Source organism: Schistocerca piceifrons, chromosome X, assembly GCF_021461385.2.
Source record: "Schistocerca piceifrons isolate TAMUIC-IGC-003096 chromosome X, iqSchPice1.1, whole genome shotgun sequence".
NCBI classification, from domain to species: Eukaryota; Metazoa; Arthropoda; class Insecta; order Orthoptera; family Acrididae; genus Schistocerca; species Schistocerca piceifrons.
The window spans coordinates 274,713,290-274,730,815 of NC_060149.1; positions in this window are offsets into that span (position 1 = coordinate 274,713,290).

The window sequence follows — 17,526 nt, forward strand, 5'->3', positions numbered from 1 at the left end:
TTATGTTGTGCTCTGTGCAAAATTCTACCAGCCGGCTTCCTCTTTCATTTCTGTCCCCCAATCCATATTCACCTACTATGTTTCCTTCTCTCCCTTTTCCTACACTCGAATTCCAGTCACCCATGACTATTAAATTTTCGTCTCCCTTCACAATCTGAATAATTTCTTTTATTTCATCATACATTTCTTCAATTTCTTCGTCATCTGCAGAGCTAGTTGGCATATAAACTTGTACTACTGTAGTAGGTGTGGGCTTCGTATCTATCTTGGCCACAATAATGCGTTCACTATGCTGTTTGTAGTAGCTTACCCGCATTCCTATTTTCCTATTCATTATTAAACCTACTCCTGCATTACCCCTATTTGATTTTGTGTTTATAACCCTGTAGTCACCTGACCAGAAGTCTTGTTCCTCCTGCCACCGAACTTCACTAATTCCCACTATATCTAACTTCAACCTATCCATTTCCCTTTTTAAATTTTCTAACCTACCTGCCCGATTAAGGTACTTAGGCAATATATCGAACAAAACTAATGAAATGTTAAAGCAACGAGCATAAAACTAGCGTTTCGGACAAACAATAATTTAAGAAGAAAAATAAGATAAGAAATGCAAAAGCACTCCTTTATTCCCAACCAGGCGTCTGCAAAATTTCATGCAACGACTGTACTATATTTTATATTGGGCAAAAGGGAAGAAGCTTTACAATTCGATTTAAAGAACATACGAGAAACTTTGAAAGCAACAAGTCAAGCTGTTACTGACATTGTCATTCTGAAGAAGAGGGTGCCCCATTAGCGGACGAACTCTTTGAATTCGAAACTCGATTATAGCACGCTGTTCCTCACGCACCGATGTAGTTACAAATACCGCCATGCTACACGCTGCAATTCGGAGCCTCTGTCGGCAGACGTCTCAAAATATGTAGACATGAATAATAAAGTTTTAGAATTTTAATAATGCTTGTTTTATTTAAAAAGTTTGAAAAGCTTTAAAAATTTTCACACAATACATTCGGAGACGTTACTTTTCAGCACGACCTCGTACATAAACGATCTGAGGGACAGGATGGGCGGCAATCTACGGCTGTTTACTGACGACGCAGTGGTGTACGGGAAGGCACCGTCGTTGAGTGACTGTAAGAACATACAAGACAAATTCAAATGGCTCTAAGCACTATGGGACTTAACATCTGAGGTCATCAGTCCCCTAGACTTAGAACTACTTAAACCTAACTAACCTAAGGACACCACCCATATCCATGACCGAGGCAGGATTCGAACCTGCGACCGTAGCAGCAACACGGTTCCGGACTGAAGCGCCTAGAACCGCTCGGCCACAGTGGCCGGCGAAGATACAAGACGACTTAGATAAAATTTCTAGTTGGTGTGATGAATGGCAGCTTGCTCTAAACATTTAAAAATGTAGACAAATAGGAAAAACTATCCCGTAATAGTCGGCCACTGTGACCGAGCGGTTCTAGGCGCTTCAGTCCGGAACAGCGGGTATGGATGTGTGTGATGTCCTTAGGTTAGTTAGGTTTAAGTAGTTCTAAGTATAGGGGACTGATGACCTCAGAGCTTAGAGCCATGTAGCCAATCCCGTAATGTTCGAGCACTGCATTAGCTGTGTGCTGCTTGAAACAGCCACGTCGATTAAATATGTAGGCGTAACGTTGCAAAGCAATATGAAATGGAACGACCATGTAAGGACTGTGGTAGGGATGGTGAATACCGACTTCGGTTTATTGGGAGAATTTTATGGAAGTGTGGTTCATCTGTAAAGGATATCTACACCTACATCTACACGATTACTCTGCAATTAATCGAACCACTTTCAAGGTACTTTTCTACCGTTCTACTCCTCAACAACCCGCGGGAAAAATGAACACTTAAATTTTTCTGTGTGAGTTCTCATTTCTTTTATTTTAATATGTAGGTGGGTGCGAGAAAGATACGTATTTTCACGATATGAGGAGGAAACTGGTGATTGAAACTTCATGAGAAGATCCTGAAGCAACGAAGAACGCCTTTGTTTTAATGACTGTCACCCCAATTAGTGTATCATATTCACGGCACACTCGCCCCTGTTTCGCGATAATACAGAACGAGCTGCCCGTCTTTCAACCTTTTCGATGTCCTCCATCAATTCTGTCTGATCCCTTGCCGCACAGGAATACTCCAGAAGAGGGAGGAAAAGCATTGTGTAAGGAGTCTCTTTAGTAGACCTGTTACATTTTCTAAGTGTTCTGCCAATAAATCGCAGTCTTTGGTTTGCTTTTCTCACATTATCTATGTGATGGTTCCAATTTAAATTATTCGTAATTGTAATCTCTAATTATTTAGTTGAATCGACAGCTTTCAGATTTGTGTGATTTATCATGTAACCGGAATTTAGCGAATTCCGTTTAGGCCTCATGTGGATGACTTCTCACTTTTCATTATTTAAAATGAATTGCCACTTTTTGTACAACACAGATATCTTGTCTAAGTCATTTTGCAATTCTTTTTGATCATGTGATGACTTTACAAGACGCTAAATGACAGCATCATCTGCAAACAATCTAAAAGGGCTACGCAGATTGTCTTCTAAATCGTTTATGTAGATCAGAAACAGCAGATAGCCTATAATACACTACTGGCAATTAAAATTGCTACACCACGAAGATGACGTTCTACAGACGCGAAATTTAACCGACAGGAAGAAGATGCTGTGATATGCAAATGATCAGCTTTTCAGAGCATTCACACAAGGTTGGCGCCGGTGGCGACACCTACAACGTGCTGACATGAGGAAAGTTTCCAACCAATTTCTCACACACAAACAGCAGTTGACCGGCGTTGCCTGGTGAAATGTTGTTGTGGTGCCTCGTGTAAGGAGGAGAAATGCGTACCATCACGTTTCCGACTTTGATAAAGGTCGTATACTATCGTGATTGTGGTTTATTGTATCGCGACATTGCTGCTCGCGTTGGTCGAGATCCAATGACTGTTAGCAGAATATGGAATCGGTGGGTTCAGGAGGGTAATACAGAACGCCGTGTGGGATCCCAACGGCCTCGTATCACTAGCAGTCGAGATGACAGGCATCTTATCTGCATGGCTGTGACGGATCGTGCAGCCACGTCTCGTTCCCTGAGTTAACAGATGAGGACGTTTGCAAGACAACAACCATCTGCACGAACAGTTCGACGACGTTTGCAGCAGCATGGACTATCAGCTCGGAGACCATGGCTATGGTTACCCTTGACGCTCCATCACAGACAGGAGCGACGGCGATGGTGTACTCAACAACGAACCTGGGTGCACGAATGGCAAAACGTCATTATTTCGGATGAATCCAGGTTCTGTTTACAGCATCATGATGGTCGCATCCGTGTTTGGCGACATCGCGGTGAACGCACATTGGAAGCGTGTATTCGTCACGGCCATACTAGCGTATCACCAGGCGTGATGGTATGGGGTGCCACTGGTTACACGTCTCTGTCACCTCTTGTTCGCATTGACGGCACTTTGAACAGTGGACGTTACATTTCAGATGTGTTACGACCCGTGGCTCTACCCTCATTCGATCCCTACGAAACCCTACATTTCAGCAGAATAACGCACGACCGCATGTTGCAGGTCCTGTACGGGCCTTTCTGGATACAGAAAATGTTCGACTGCTGCCCTGGCCAGCCCATTCTCCAGATCTCTCACCAACTGAAAACGTCTGGTCAATGGTGGCCGAGCAACTGGTTCGTCACAATACGCCAGTCATTACTCTTGATGAACTGTGGTATCGTGTTGAAGCTGCATGGGCAGCTGTAACTGTACACGCCATCCAAGCTCTGTTTGACTTAATGCCCAGGCGTATCAAGGCCGTTATTGAGGTCAGAGGTGGTTGTTCTGGGCACTGATTTCTCAGGATCTATGCACCCAAATTGCGTGAAAATGTAATCACATGTCAGTTCTAGTATAATATATTTGTCCAATGAATACCCGTTGATCATCTGCATTTCTTCATGAGCTGACCTTTCTGGCAGAAAATCACGGATCCAGTCACAACTGAGACGATACTCCACAGATAGCAATTTGATTAGTAGACGCTTATGAGGATCGGTGTCAGAAGCTTTCTGGAAGTCTAAAAAAAATATGGAATCAATTTGACATCCCCTGTCGATAGCACTCAATCTTCGTTAGAATAAGGAGCTAGTTGTGTTTTACAATAATGATATTTTCTGATCCTTTCAACAGATCGTTTTCTTCGAGGTAGTTAATAATGTTCGAGCACAGTATGTGACGTTAATAATGTGGATCTGTAATTCTACGGGCTACCACTATTTCCTTTCTTGGGTATTGGTGTGACTCCTGCAATTTACCAGTCGTTGGGTACGGTTCTTTCTACAAGTTAGCCGTTGTATCTGATTGCTAAGCATGGAGCTGTTCTAACACCGTACTCTGAAAGGAACCTGACTCGTATACAGTCTGGACCAGAGGTCTTGCTTTTATTAAGTGCTTTAAGCTGCTTCGCTACACTCAGGGTATCTACTTCGAAGTTACTGATGTTGGCAATTGTTCTTGATTCGCATTTTGAAGTATTTACTTCGTCTTCGTTTGTGAAGGGCTTTTGGAGAACCGTGTTTAGTAACTCTGCTTTAGTGGCACTGTCATTAATAACATCACCATTGATACTTACTTGTGCAACAGCGCACTGACCTGTTTTGTGTACTATTGATGATAAGTACCATCTCTTATTAATTTATTGGTATACGTCTCTCAATTCACGTCGATACTATTCTTTGAATTTAAACTAAATCTGGTCTACACTTACATATTCAGACTGTAAGAAGAGGAGACTCTCTCTTAGGAAGGTCTCAAACGAATCTGCTCTTTTAAATGGATGTATTTTGCTTTTATTTTTGGTGGGTTTGGATGTTACGGTACTCAGTTTCGCTGAAACCACGTTGTAGTCACTAATCCCTGTATCCGTCATGATGCTCCCTATTTGGTCAGGATTATTTGTTGCTAAGAGGTCAAGTATGTTTTCGCAACCATTTACATTTCCAGTGGGCTCCTGAAATAATTGTTCAAAATAATTTTCTAAGAAAGCATTCATTAGGATTTCTGACGACGTTCTATGCCTACCGCCAACTTTAAACATGTATTTTTGCCAACGTATCGAGGATAGATTGAAGTCACCACCTCCTATGATTTCGTGAGTGCAGTACCTATTTGAAATGAGACTTAATTTTTTTTAAACAGTTCAGCAACTGTATCATCTGAGTCGAAGATACATAAAAGGAACGAAGGTCCAAGGAGACCGCGTACAGAACACTAGTACGGCCCATTCTTAAGTACTGCACGAGCGTTGGGATTCCTACCAGGTCGGATTGAAGGAAGACATCGATGCAATTTAGAGGCGGCTTGCTAGATCTGTAACAAGTAGGTTCGATCAGTACGTGAGTATTACGGAGAAGCTTCGTGATCTCAGATGGGAATCCCTGGAGGGAAGACGACGTTCTTTCCGCGAAGCGCTATTGAGAAAATTTAGATAACCGGCATCTGAAGTTCGCTGCAGAACGATTCTACCGCCGCCAACGGAAAGTAAGAGAAATTAAGACTCGTACGGGGGCGTACAGACAGTCGTTTTTCCCTCACTCTATATGCGAACAGAACAAGAAAGGAAAAGACCTTTAGTGGTACAAGATACGCTCCAACACGCACGATGCGGTGACTTATGGTGCCTGTATTCAGACTCAGATGTAGATATAGTCTTGTGAAAGAAGATGGATCTTTTTGAAATACCCTTTCTTAGAAACCCACTGGCAGAAGGACAAATCTGCAACAGCAGTAAGCAATGCTCTCACAATCACATCCATACGTTTGTATCTAAATTTATTTTTCAGTAAAATTCGGTATGTTTGCGTACGCTCATAACCAGATAAACGAATTTTCAGATCGGCAAGGCTAAGAACACCTTTAAGAGAAAATTTCGTTTTTCGAGAAGAATAGAGTATCGACGACTAAGAAGTAATCTTCAAGAACTAAAAAATACTCATATCATCTCGAAATTGGCACACACGGGGAGACACTGTTACAATCTTCAGTAAATACTCAATAAATTCGTCTTTCAAGAAGGCTTCGACATCTGTCAAACGACACGAAGACATTATTCTTGATGTTTAATTTTAGAAACTAAAGCTAATTTCCTAATTTTCATTATACACTCACGTTCAGGAAAAAACCTTGAACGGTTAGAGATAGGATGTTCATATTCACAGCACATGTACATTAATATGTTCTGAGAAATGATTAGCACTTGCCGGCCGCGGTGGTCTCGCGGTTCTAGGCGCGCAGTCCGGAACCACGCGACTGCTACGGTCGCAGGTTCGAATCCTGCCTCGGGCATGGATGTGTGTGATGTCCTTAGGTTAGTTAGGTTTAAGTAGTTCTAAGTTCTAGGGGACTGATGACCACAGCTGTTAAGTCCCATAGTGCTCAGAGCCATTTGAACCATTTGATTAGCACTTGAGTCATGGCGGCCTGCGGGTTCGACGTCAACAACGATATCGCGGCGCAACACCACCTACCGGTAAAAGTGCCGAAGGTAACAGATCAGTGTGACTTGACCAGACGTGCAGGATGCCTCGCAGACGCATGCGCAAAACGTATCGTCAAATCAGTGGGTTTGAAAGAGGGCGCGTTTTCGACATAAGAGGATGTGATGCGTCCATCCTGGAAACTGCTGCTCATGTGGGACTAAGTGTTTCGGCAGTGCAACGGACGTGTGCAGAATGGTTCACGGAAGGTCCACCCCCTCAGAAGATCGACACCTCATCCGAAAGTTTGTGCAGGACAGATCTGCGTCCTCCTCGGCTCTGGCGCAACAGTGGAACAGTGTAGCACATCGTACATTATCAGAGGTAACAGTCCATTGCCGTTTATTACGGCATGGGTTACGTGCGCGTCGTCCTTTTCTCCGCCTATCTTATTACGAATGTGCAGGAAAATGTTAGACGGTGATGTATGTAACGACGTCACTGGGGACAGGAATGGCATCAGATAGTGACAAAATAAATCTCGGGTGAACACTGATGTACATCAGCGCACCTGATGATGGCAACGTTGTCGAGTGCCGAAATATTGTGTCCTATGCACTCATACCAGGCTGTTCACCTGAGACTTATTTCGTCATCAAATACGCCTGGAGAAATTGAAGAATCAAAGCATCACATAGTGTTTTCGGACGAATACAGGTTCTGTTTGACAAGACATACAGCTCGAACTCAAGACCTTATGGTGCAGAGTGCCATTGGGAACAACCACAAATTGCCGGCCGCGGTGGCCGTGCGGTTCTAGGCGCTGCAGTCTGGAACCTCGGGACTGCTACGGTCGCAGGTTCGAATCCTGCCTCGGGCATGGATGTGTGTGATGTCCTTAGGTTAGTTAGGCTTAAGTAGTTCTAAGTTCTTGGGGCTGATGACCTCAGAAGTTAAGTCCCATACTGCTCAGAGCCATTTGAACCCTTTTTTTTCCTTTTTTTTTCAGCTCTGTGACCCAATGCCAACCACTGCAAATTAGCTTTGGAAGCAGGTGAATGCAGCATGGATGGCTATACTACAGTACGACATTCACGCCTTATAAGTGTTGATGCCATCACGCATGGAAAAAGTTATCGAGGCCATGGCAAACCCTGTGCCTACTAGGAAAAGGACACATGCTGAACCGAGGTGACTGAAATGATAATTATTTATGCAGAGCATACTAATGTACATGTCCTGCGAATATGAACGTCCTATCTCTGGTCGTTCATGGTGTTCTGTTTTTTTCTGTACATAATTGTAACTAATGATATAGTGACAGTCTATTAGTAATGGATAGTTCAATATTTCGCTAGAAGACAACTGGTCGTTGTCAGCTACCCGACTTCACATGAGCACCTCACTGGTCATCGGATACTTCAAAATGTTCAAATGTGTGTGAAATCTAATGGGACTTAACTGCTAAGGTCATCAGTCCCTAAGCTTACATACTACTTAACCTAAATTATCCTAAGGACAAACACACACACCCATGCCCGAGGGAGGACTCGAACCTCCGCCGGGACCAGTCATCGGATAGTTGCTGATAAGTGGGCGACGTATATGGCAAGTAGCACGCACTATCTGTGCAATAATTTCTTCCTTTTTGTGATCCACAAAGCTAATAATGACATGTACACTGATGATCTTTCGGAAGATTGTTGGAACAACAAAAACAAACAAACACCGTCCGAACAGGCTTTGAATACCAAACGGTACCGATCGGCCGCCGTGTCATCCTCAGACCTTAGGCGTCACCGGATGCAGATACGGATGGGCATGTGGTCAGCACACCGCTCTCCCGGTCGTTGTCAGTTTTCGTGACCGGTGCCGCTCGGCTGACCCAGACTGTGACCCTTCCAAATGCTAGCGAAGTCTGACAGCGCTTAACTTCGCTGATCCGACGGGAACCTGTGTTGCCACTGTGACAAGGCCGTTGGAGGAAAATTGTTCGAGCTTTTATGTAAACTGATTTTGCTTTTTGCCACTTCGGACAGCTTTGTGACGATTCATTTTTATTTTTTGTGTGTAAATCCAACATGCTACATCCGTTCCACGTTATCCTTGGCAGAACTGAATACTTTAGAAGCGTCAGACGACTACGGTGTTAAATTAACTGTGAGCTTTTCATGTGATGCTCAAAAGTATTCGAACGACCTGAATTGTATTCCATCTGATTTGTACACAACACACATAATGTAACTGTCTTGCAGGTCCTCTGCATTCTTTTCGGTACAGTCGCTTGTCTATACAAAATGGTTACTATAACAGACCACTACAGATAACTGTTTTGTATGGCTGTCATTCCAAATGCAAATTAATACAATGATAATGCAAATGTCAGAAAACCCGGCATTAGAGATGACACAACCTTTAACGCTTGTAAACTCAAGGTTATTATGATAAATGACATTTCAAAAAGCAAATATCAACTTGAAATTACGTGACGAAAATCTTTATATTGCTCTGGGGCCTGGATTCCAATTCAGCAACTGCTGCCCCTGTTCACTAACCACGAATGATCTTAAATGTGGTTTCAAACACAAGTAACTAAGTGTGCACATGTCTTAACTTGAAATGATGTGGCATTAGATTTTATGTTCGACAGGGATTCGAACACAGCAATTAGTCGAATCGTCAACTAACAACAATCAAACGTCAGATATCGAGATTTTTCATCGGTAGCGAGGTGATCGAAACTCAAATGAGTCACGAATAGACTTAGAATATCGGTTTATCTCACTAGTTGTGATTTGAGTACATGTCTGAATTGGAAATAACATGACGAAAAGTGCTATGCTGATTGGGAGGCGAACCCTTTACATATAATCGTTGCATCGTTATCGGCTACACGCGAGGTGACACTGACTATCGAATTCCTTATACAGTAACTAGGAGTGGCGTGTATAAACCCGAAATTATTTGACGACAAGTTCTTTGTCTGACTGAGCGTCGAAATCGGCACCAGTCGTTCAAAAATGGTTCAAATGGCTCTGCGCACTATGGAACTTAACATTTGAGGTCATCAGTCCCCTAGAACTTAGAACTACTTTAACCTAACTAACCTAAGGACATTACACACATCCATGCCCGAGGCAGGATTCGAACCTGCGACCGTAGCAGTCGCGCGGTTCCGGACTGAAGCGGCTAGAGCCGCTCGGTCACAGCAGCCGGCGCACCAGTCGTAATTGTTGACAACTTACAAAGAGGCGTTAAAATCAAACTGTTTTTCGCGTGTAGTTCGATGTGCGAATGCTACAACTAGAAATGACGCGATGCAAACTTTTGTTCCCGACAAGGATTCGAACCCAGACGCGCGCCTTTCGTGGATGCTGGAGGCCTTGAAGAGTTTGGAATCTTGAGGACATAACGAAACGATCGAACTGCATCGTCTCAAAGGGGTCGAACTCGGTGAAACCCAAGATCAGATTTCGAATCCCAGTCCAGCACCAATATTTGAAATATCTTAGGTTCAAACACAATGTGTGGTGTCACCGCCAGACACCACACTTGCTAGGTGGTAGCCTTTAAATCGGCCGCGGTCCATTAGTATACGTCGGACCCGCGTGTCGCCACTGTCAGTGATCGCAGACCGAGCGCCACCACACGGCAGGTCTAGAGAGGCGTACTAGCACTCGCCCCAGTTGTACAGCCGATTTTGCTAGCGATGCTACACTGACGAAGACTCTCTCATTTGCCGAGAAGATAGTTAGCATAGCCTTCAGCTAAGTCAATTGCTACGACCTAGCAAGGCGCCGTATTCAATTGATATTTATTATATGAAGCATGTATCATCAAGAGCGATGTTCTGCAATTATGGATTAAAGTTAAGTATTCCAGAAGCTACGTACTTTTCTTTATAGCATTCATTACGTATCCTGTTTCAGACCTCACGCCAGCCTGCGTGAGTTTAAGCGCGTGCCTTTCGGCGTCCTCTCATTGTGTCTAGGCTGTCTTGTCTAGACACAACATTTTTGGCGACGAGTCAAATCGCGTTTGTACCAATTGATCTTGCCTTAATTTCCTTGTGTCATGGCGTCGCCACAATCTCCAGATGTACTGTCCGAATTTTATCGCTTGCAGAATCAGCAGACGCAGGCGTTATTGGATGCCCTTGGACAGCTCGTCCAGGGTCAACGTGCAATGCAGAACGATGCGGCAGCCGCCGCTCCACCGCTACCGCAGCCACAACATGCAGTTGCACCACCTTTTCGTCATTTCGATGCGGCACTGGAAAGCTGGACGGAGTGGTCACGCCAATTTGGATTCCATCTCGCCACCTACAGAATTCAAGGTAATGAGCGGCAACCTCACTTATTACCATGTGTCGGCGTCCAGACGTACCGTGTGATAGTGAAATTGTTTCCCCGACGCGACGTAGCAACTCTATCCTACGACGAAATTTTGTCGGCATTAGATGCATATTTCCAGGAATCAGTCAATGTAGTTGCAAAAAGGTATACGTTCTTTCGTACAAAACGTATGGCCGGTCAAACTAATCGGGAGTGGGTTGCAACTTTGCAAGGCCTTACAAGGGATTGTGCTTTTGAGTGTGAATGTGGACTCCCTTATACTATGGTACGTGATGCAATTGCACAGAACGTTTCTGATGTTCGTATACGGGAGCAAATTTTGAAACTAGTCAATCCCTCCCTTCAACAAGTGGTAGACATATTGGATAGGCAAGACACACTTGACTTTGCTCAGGAATCATTTGCAACTTCGCCAGCTGTGTGTCACGTTAACCGGCCCGCCGGGCGAGCTGCACGGAACAGTAAACAGCCCTCGCGCAGCTGTCGCCAAGCTCTCAACCACGTGTCCCGTGGCAGCAAGCAAATGCAGTGCTAAAATCATGCCCGCGGTGTGCAACCAGACATTCGCGTGAGAATTGCCTGGCACGCCAAGCTATTTGCTTTTTCTGTAATAAAAAAGGACATGTTCAGAGTGTTTGCCAGAAAAAGCTCAGATCGGACATTCACAACCATTCCAGCCCCTTTGCTTCACGCCGGAATCGGAATCGAACCAAGAATACTCAGGCTCGTGAACCTTCGCCCATGGACATTCATGTAGTTAATTCCACTCTGCCCAGTGCCACTCTCTCTAAAAGTGACTGTGTGCGTCCCACAAAAAGTATGCGTCGACGTCGACGGAAATCCCGTCAAGTCGCAAGTGCTTCTGTACCAGTGTCTGTTCACGTTGCACGAGACAGTCGCTCTTGTCGTCAGCAGGACAATAAAATTTTTGTAGACTTGGACATTCATGGCAACGTGATCCCATTCCAGCTCGATACCGGAGCTGCAGTTTCACTGATCAATAAAGACACGTACAAACAACTGGGCACACCTCCGTTGCGTGCCGCAAATGTTAAGCTAACTACATATTCAGGTCAGAATATCCCTGTGTTAGGACAGTGCAGCCTTCTTGCAACATAAAAGGGACAAACAAAACTTGTGTCATTTTACGTACTTCGTTCTTCTTCTGCAGTGAACTTGTTTGGTTTGGATTTATTTCAGTTGTTTAACTTGTCTATAGTAAATCAGGTCCTATCAGTGAACCAGACTGTGCCTTCAGCCAGTGTTTCTAGTCTACATAAAGAATTTGCAGACATTTGTGCACCGGGCCTTGGTTGCGCTACAAACTATAAAGCACATTTGGAACTGAAAGTAAACGTGCAACCGAAATTTTTCAGAGCGCGCAATGTTCCCCACGCATTGTGTGATGAGGTCGCAAGAACATTAAACGATTTAGAATCACAAGGTGTGATTGAACGTGTGTAGGCTTCTCTCTGGGCCTCACCCTTAGTAATTTTGCCAAAACCTTGCGGAAAATTGCGACTTTGTGTGGACTTCAAGGCAACAGTGAATCCACAATTGGTGATTGCAACTTATCCTTTACCCCGCCCGGAAGATCTTTTTGACAAACTGTGCCCGGATAAATATTTTTCGAAGTTGGACCTAGCAGATGCGTACTTTCAAATACCGGTGGACGAAGAATCCCAGCGAGTTTTGGTGGTTAACACGCATCTTGGTTTGTACCGATTCAAAAGACTGCCATTCGGGTGTGCATCCGCCCCTGCATTGTTTCAGCAATATCTGCAAACTGTTTGTGCGTCGGTCCCCACTGCAGCGAACTATCTGGACGATATTGTGACCTCCGGAAAGACGGAAGAAGAACATTTAGCCAATCTCAGAACATTATTTCAGGTCTTGCGACAAAATGGTCTTCGCTTGCGGAAGGACAAATGTGTGTTTTTTGCTCGTGACTTACCATATTTGGGCCATTTAATCAATGCACAAGGCATACATCCTAGTCCAGAGCACCTCCGTGCCATACAAGACTTGCCTTCGCCGCAGAATTTGAAGCAGCTACAGAGTGTGTTGGGAAAAATTAATTACTACCATAAATATATCCCACATGCCTCTTCCATTTCAGCTCCGCTTCATCGCTTACGCCGTAAAGGTGTTCCGTTCGTCTGGACGACGGAATGCGAACGCGCCCTTCGCCAGTTGAAATCGGCGTTGCTTTCAAACACTTGCCTTACGCCATTCGATCCCCAGAAACCCCTTTTGTTGATGGTAGATGCATCGGATTTCGGGATCGGTGCTGTGCTTGCGCACAAAGATGGTTCGCATGATTGCCCTAATGCCTTTGCGTCCAAATTGATCTCGTCTGCACAAAGAAATTATTCACATATCGAGAAAGAAGCTTTGGCTCTCGTATTTGGTGTTACGAAGTTTCATGATTTCTTGTATGGTCGTCACTTTTTTTTAAAAAAAAATTCTTTATTACGATAACCATTATAATTTATACAAGTTAACCCACTTCCTTAGCTCATTAGTGGGTCCTAATAGTTGTACATTTATATTAAATTGTGCAGCTAGTTTTTTAGTTTTATAGTGAGCTACAGTTATTAACAACAATGGGGATTTAATATCTACATCTACTGTTTATACCTAATTCCTATAGCTAATTGAATTTATATATATATTCTGCAGCGTCACATGTGTGCCAGTAAGAATATAAACCTACTATAATATGCCTTGTTCTTCGAGCTAATCCCGAAGAACATGCCCCTGGCACTGGGCAGGCCTCGACGTTATAATTCGCTGCAGTACCTATCCTAATTTCCTATATCTAAGTCCTACTAACTAACTTATCCTACGTCATTTCTGGTGTGTGTCATAATCGGTGGTTGATCCCTACTCCCCCTAGTCCTGCACATGGCGGATTCCAAAAAAAAAAAATGGTTCAAATGGCTCTGAGCACTATGGGACTTAACATCTATGGTCATCAGTCCCCTAGAACTTAGAACTACTTAAACCTAACTAACCTAAGGACAGCACACAACACCCAGCCATCACGAGGCAGAGAAAATCCCTGACCCCGCCGGGAATCGAACCCGGGAACCCAGGCGTGGGCGGATTCCAACTCGGATGAAGTCGGCCAGTCCACGCACAGGCGGCATGGGAATAGGGCTCTTGGTCGAAATCGGTGATTATTGTCCTTGTTATTTACTGTATCTCTCTTAGATATTCAATTAGAACTTTTCGAGATACCTCGTTTGCCAAGGTGTTTAGGGTCTGAAAAGTTTCCTCTCGTCTGAGCAGTTGATACGTGTCATGGTTGGGAAGTCTGTCTCGTAGTGTGTTTGCGACATCATTGAAGAGGGGACATTCGTAAACAACATGCTCGGGTGTACCCTCCGGATCGCCACAGTCACACGCTGGTGTTGCCCTTTTCCCAAATCGACGTAAGTACGTCGGGTAGGGTCCATGGCCAGTGATAAAGTGAATCAGACCTCGTGTAGGCTCGAAGTACTTCATTCCCAGGCGTTCCCTCACATCAGGTAGAAACTGGAAGGTTCGTCGTCCAGCCTCTTCTATCACCCAAGTCTCCTGCCAGAGCTCCTCCCCTCTTTTCCTTATTTCTCTTTTATCCCCCACCCTAATACCCGTAATATCTACAATCTTCTCGTAATTACCCTTTTTGGCCCAATACCAGGCCGCCTGTTCCCTTATCTTTATGTCCAGAGGGCAAAGCCCCATTATGACTAATAGAGCCCCCCCTGGAGATGTTCTGTAGGCACCCACAGCTCTTAGTATCATGCTTCTCTGGACCCTTCTCACTGCCATGGCGGGCACCACCCTCGTGAGCCTGTGCGCCCAGACTCCCGAGCCGTAGCCCACAACTGAGGTTAGGATACTGTTATGATAAAGTCTAATTAGGTGTGGAGGAAGATGGAATCTTTTATGGCCTATTGAGATGAGGTTGTTTAGTATCTGAAGGGCTCTCTGGGTGACGGTATCAATGTGTTTTCCGAAACTCCATCTCTCGTCAATGATGACTCCTAGGTAGCGTGTCTCACGTCGTCTGAGAACTGGTGAACCGTCTATTCTGACAGTCGGATTTCTAATGAGATGTCCTTTTAGCAGGAGGTAAGTAGATTTGCTGGGCGATATCGTCATTTTAGTCGTGTGGCACCACTGTTGGAGTTTATCTAATGCAGTCTCTATTTTCGGTTCGATGTCTTCGCGGCTGCGGCCGTCAACCAACAGGAGGAGGTCATCCGCATAGGCTATCACCTCTAGCACCTCTTCACTCTGTTGTAAACTATCTAACAAAGGCTCCATATGGATGTCCCAGAAGAGGGGACCTAAGACGAAACCTTGGGGACATCCTTTAGTAATTGTCTTTCCAACTCTTTCGCTAGAGGATGATAGCCAGACCTCCCGATCCTCGCAATAGCTCCTCAGGCAACCATATAGCGGCCCTGGACACTTTCTCCCGCAGGCAGGAGAAGAGCGAAGGCCATGGTCGTCACTTTACCATCATCACAGACCACAAACCATTGACGTCACTTTTTCATCCGAACAAGCCTGTACCTCCACGTACAGCGCAGAAATTCATTCGCTGGTCTATTTTCCTCTCGCAGTACCGCTACGATATCTTGTATCGGTCCACTGCTAAGCACGGAAACGCCGATGCGTTGTTCCGTTTGCCTGTTGCTGAGGATAGAGCATTTGATTCTTCCGAACTTGCTTGCATGTTCATTGATGCGGAAACCGATGACGTGGTCGAATCGTTTCCGATTGATTTTCGTCGTGTAGCTACAGCCACAGCCGCTGACCCTGTCCTTGCTACCGTTTTGCGTTTTGTTGCTACGCAATGGCCCTTGTCGAAAACACGGATCGAGGATCCGTTGGTTCGCCGATTTTTTGCTCAAAAGGAGAGACTTTTTGTTCGACGTAGTGTTTTGCTGTTGCGTTCTGATAATGATCAGTCCAGGGTCGTGGTCCCACGTTCGTTACAGTCCTCTGTCTTACGGCTTCTCCACCAAGGACATTGGGGTATAGTGCGAACGAAACAACTTGTTCGTCAGCACTGTACTTGGTTCGGAATCGATGCTAAGATTACTTGGTTCGGAATCGATGCTGAGATTACGTAAATGTGCTCTTCTTGCATGGCGTGTGGCGAACAACAATCCGCAACACCGCGGAAATTCTTTGCATGGCCGAATGCCACTTCCCCTTGGCAACGCTTGCACATCGATTTTGCTGGTCCATTCTGGAATGCTCGATGGTTGGTTGTGGTCGATTCTTTCAGTAATTTTCCTTTTGTTGTCCGGATGTCTGCCACGACGTCATCTGCCACCATCCAAGCGTTATCTGCTATCTTTTGCATTGAAGGTCTTCCACAGATTATTGTTTCCAACAATGGCCCACAATTCATGTCCGCAGAATTTCAATCATTCTACAACGCCAATGGTATTCAACATCTGACATCCGCGCCGTTTTCGCCTCAGTCAAACGGTGCCGCTGAACGATTGGTCCGGACTTTCAAGTCACAGATGTTGAAGTTGAAAGAGCCGCATTCTCGGGAGGACGCGTTATTGCTCTTTTTGTCCTCGTATCGCTCTCAGCCCAGACATGGTCGCTCGCCGGCTGAGTTGCTCCACGGTCGTCCTCATCGAACCTTGATGTCTTTGCTGCATCCGCCTCATCAGGTTCCTGTGCAGCGGCAGACGCCTGCTTTTGCTCCAGGCGACGTTGTATACTATCGCAACTATCGAAGTTCACGGCGTTGGCTCGCAGGGCGCATTCTTCGCTGCCTCGGCCGCGCTATGTATTTGGTTTTGGGGGCCTCTGGTGAGGTGCGTCGGCATCTCAATCAGCTGCGCCTCTGTCGTCGCACGGGTTCTGCCGCTCCCCGTCTGCTTTCAGCGACGGTGCCGTCCGGTCAGCGCCCTGGGGACCCATCTACTGGCTCGCCTCATCCCCAGGTGTTACCGACGCTGCCTTCCATTTTGCCCCATAGCGACCCGCCTGTTCTCCCGCCGGCGACGCCCGCAGTGGACGCTTCGCTGCAGGCGCCAGGCGCCTCTCTGGGTCACGCGCCGCCGATCGCTTCCCGTGGCCAGCTGTCCTCCGACTTGGACCTCTTGCCGGCTCCGGACCAGATGTCGTCTTCGCCCGTCGGCTGCCCCGCCCCGATGGAGGTCGAATCTTCGGCCCCTCCTGTCTCTTTACGGGCGCATACACCGCATGTTGGCGTGCGCCCTGGACTAGGTTTTCAGGCGTTTCCTAGCTCCCCTCGGACCGAATGGCCGGGTGCGGATGGCACAGCCTCGCCTGTTGTTAGGCTCCCCACCTCGTCGCATACGTCAACATGGGGTCCTCCCCACGGCGGGCGGAAGCCTTATAACACAACCGTTCGCCGATTTGCGGGGGAGGAATGTGGTGTCACCGCCAGACAATACACTTGCTAGGTGGTAGCCTTTAAATCGGCCGCGGTCCATTAGTATACGTCGGACCCGCGTGTCGCCACTGTCAGTGATCGCAGACCGAGCGCCACCACACGGCAGGTCTAGAGAGACGTATTAGCACTCGTCCCAGTTGTACAGCCGACTTTGCTAGCGATGCTACACTGACGAAGACTCTCTCATTTGCCGAGAAGATAGTTAGCA